The sequence below is a fragment of the Loxodonta africana genome, chromosome 9, assembly GCF_030014295.1.
Source record: "Loxodonta africana isolate mLoxAfr1 chromosome 9, mLoxAfr1.hap2, whole genome shotgun sequence".
In the NCBI taxonomy this organism is placed as follows: Eukaryota; Metazoa; Chordata; class Mammalia; order Proboscidea; family Elephantidae; genus Loxodonta; species Loxodonta africana.
This window is the reverse complement of record NC_087350.1, coordinates 52946663-52950546: the sequence shown is the minus strand read 5'-3', so window position 1 is coordinate 52950546 and position 3884 is coordinate 52946663. Positions and strand designations below refer to the sequence as shown.

Sequence of the window (3884 nt, the reverse complement as noted above, 5' to 3'; positions counted from 1 at the left end):
TTGCATTCAAGTTGCACCAATTGCTAAACCCATCCGTAGCAATTGAGAATTAAACGATTTTAGACTGAATAGCTTGCAAACAAAGCAATATACAGAGCCAACTGATGGAGAATACTGTAGCCACTCTCTTATAATTTTCACCATTACCTTTCCACCCTAGAAATATATTCTGGCTACAGAACCTTGTTTGTTTACTATCTGGAAATTTTTGACATGAATTTTCAAATGGTCCACTGTAATGTTCACAAATACTTGGACCTCTTTTCATCCAATAATTTACATCATTAGAAGAAAAATTACTCTACAAAGCAAGATCTATATTTCTGTTATTTATGGGGTATGCAGATGTGACAATTTCAGACTATAAAATAGCTTCACTTGCTACACCATTTTTTTTTATTTATTTATTTTTTTACTACAGCAAGGAAGGATGCAGAATTTGGAACAAATTCGCTTGTGTTCATATTGCTATTAGTAATTTCGGAAACCCTGGTGGCACAGTGGTTAAGTGCTACAGTTGCTAACAACTGGGCAGTTCAAATCCACCAGGCACTCCTTGGAAACTCTATGGGGCAGTTCTACTCTGTCCTGTAGGGTTGCTATGAGTCAGAATCAACATGATGGCAACAGGTCTATTTTTTTTTTTCTTTTTTTTGGTTTATTAGTAATTTCGGAACTAGTGGTACTAGTACAATGATTTGCACCCATTAAATTCAAGCGTTCAGAGGAAGAAGACTCTTCTGATTCATTTTGTTTTAAAAAGGAAGTTAATTTTGGAATTGTCTTTAAGGATTCCCACAGCCTTTTCTTTTTATCTTCCTGGAGCTTTGTGTGTGTGTGTGTTCCATTTAGTTGTGGCAGTATCATTTATACTTGGGTATAAATTTATGCCACTTTTAAATTTGGTTCAACCATTGCAAATAAATATGAGTAACAGAAAATAAATAAAATTTATAAAAAAGAAAAATTTATAAAGTAAAATTTACATTTGAATTCAAACTATAACGTCCACAAAACAGGGTCTGTATTTCTGTTAATTTTCGTTAGGTGCTGTCGAGTCAGTTCTGACTCATAGAGACCACTATGTACAACCAAATGAAACACTGCCCAGTCTGTGCCATCCTCATGATTGCTATTATGTTTGGGCCCATTCTTGCAGGCACTGCATTAATCCATCTGTTAATTAGTAAGCTTTAAAAAAAATTGATTTGGAACATGTAATTTTGTTCTTCAAGTTTGAGATAGTCAAAAGAAATAGTACTTAAAAGGCAGTCAGAAATAATTTCATACATTTGTGGTACAGTGTTTGTTGGTGGGTGCTTTGAAGATCTCCACCAATGTTTTTTTGACCTGAAATAATACTTAAAAACTTGCACAATCAGCTTTCTGTTCTTTAATGCTGCATCCTCACAGTTCATTGGACTACTGCTGATACCCAACAGGGACAAGAGCAATGGCAAAGAGTATGATAAAAATACAAGCATTTGCTCAATCCGAAGACACTTTCTGGGGCACAAGATATGTCATGAGTCACATGATTATAGTGCCGCTGGCACGTTCTTATGTGGTCGACTAGAAAGAACTGAATGTGAGGTTATATCTGACCAGTCCAAAATGAAAGGAATATATAATTGTTATAGTATACAAAAATTTCACAACATTTGTAAGATGATATCAGTTTCGTTCAGTACCATGCCAGTTCCCTTGTATTGTGGTGCTCACTTTTCCTTGTGTCCTGCTTGGTATCTGTGGGTCTCTGCTTTGGACAACTAAGACCCCTGCTTTGTTGATGTCCTAAGCGCATGCTTACTTTGATTATTGGGTAATCTTTCCCTGGTACCAAAGAATATTCATTAGTTCTGATGCTCATTTTTATCCCGTCTCCACCCTACACTCCTGAAGCTATGAGCAGAAGAGGACTCATGGGGACATAGGGAATAAAATCTCTTAATCCAAAGCAGAACCCAGCAGCCTCTTCCCAAGGGGCAAAAAAAGAGGATAAGGAGTTGGTCAAAACACAGCCTAAAAACAATCTTTAAAAAACAGAATCACAAAGAACTCAGACAAATTAGGGCACATAGAAGTTCCTACGAATACAGTTAGTGTCTAATTTAGGAAGGAATTTATAATTTTTTTTAACTCTCCCTTTGTCGAATTAGATTCCCAATTTGTTTTTCTGTAGTTGTTTGAAGTAAGCTTTTTAATAAAAGTGGGCTTTTTTTTATACTTTGGAAGTTAGGAAAGAAGCTGTATTGATCAGCTTATCTTTTGCATCCCTCCCACTGCTCTTCTAAATGCAAGCCAGGTAGTCCAGAGACATGGTGAAAAAGAACCACGGTAGCAGCACTTCAGGCTTCATCCTTCTGGGCCTCTCCTCCAACCCTCAGCTGCAGAAGCCTCTCTTTGCCGTCTTCCTCACCAGGTAACTGGTCACCATGGTGCGGAAGGTGCTCATCATTCTAGCCATCCACTCTGACTCCAGACTCCATACCCCTATGTACTTTTTCCTCAGCAACTTATCCTTCATGGATATCTGCTTCATAACGGTCATTGTGCCCAAGATGCTGGTGAGCTTACTATCACAGACAAAGATTATCTCCTACATGGGCAGCCTAGTCCAGATTTACTTCTTCACAGCCTTTGTGAATACTGACAGCTACCTGCTGACATCCATGGCCATAGATCAGCTAGTGACCATCTGCAAACCCTTCCATTATGATGTGGTCATGAACCCATGGCATTGCCTTCTCATGTTACTGGATTCTTGCACCATATCTCACCTGCATGCCTTGCTCTGTGTGCTGCTCATATCTCACCTGTCTTTCTGTGCCTCCCATATCATTAAGCACTTTTTTTGTGACACTCAGCCTGTGCTAAAGCTGTCTGCTCTGACACTTTCTCCAGCCAGATTCTGGTCATGACTGAGACCCTGGATGTCATTGTGACACCTTTCCTGTGCATCCTCTTCTCCTACATTCAGATAATAATCACAGTGCTCCAAATCCCTTCCGCAGCCGGGAAGTGGAAGGCCTTCTTGACCTGTGACTCCCACCTCACCGTAGTAGCCCTGTTCTATGGGAGTGTCATCTATGTTTATTTTAGGCCCCTGTCCATGTACTCAGCAGGGAAGAACCAAATAGCCACAGTCATGTACATGGTGGTGACTCCCATGTTGAACACTTTCATTTACAGCTTGAGGAACAAGGATATGAAGAGAGGTTTGGGGAAGTTAAGGGACAGGATTCACTCATAGAAGAACAAAATGATGGAATGTCAAAATTGGGAGATGAGTTAACAGGTTATCCTTCCCTCTTGCCTATTTTCAGCATGGCATCCAGAGATGTCATGAGAAGTGGTGTTGGATAGCAGTAAGAACACTGGGCTGGAGTCAGAACACTTGTCTGTCTATGTCCATGACCAAATACATGTTCAGGTCCAGGCTCCATATTGCTAGGAATTCTGATTTCAGGAAAACAATTGATTGACACCATATAATAAAATAAGGCTATCCCGCAAATAACTCTTCTATAAAACTGACTATGGCCAGTACTAAAGAAATTATAATGTCCTATTAGCCCAAAAGAAGAATAAATAGCTTGGGTTTGGTAGAGAACTGGGAAAATCTTGGAGCAAGATAGCTAAGATCATCCTTAAAGATAGACTAAATTTTGAGAGATGAAGGTACGAGGAATGAAGCAATGGGCATAACATTTCAAACAGTGGAAAGCATCTACACAGGGAGAGGCAATAAATGCACAAATATATTCAAGTAACTTTGAAAAGCCCTGTGAGGCTAGAGTCTTCTGAACAATTTGATAACAGGAGAACAAGGCTGGCAAGAGTAAAGCATCTACAAAGCAGACTTGCCCTTCCTGCTACTTCCC

At 39.4% G+C, this 3884-nt stretch overlaps 1 pseudogene; it reads left to right on the top strand.

Moving 5' to 3' along the window:
- The first annotated feature begins 2240 nt into the window (after positions 1–2240).
- Positions 2241–3552, top strand: LOC100670791 (olfactory receptor 1L4-like; annotated as a pseudogene).
- The last annotated feature ends 332 nt before the right edge of the window (positions 3553–3884 follow it).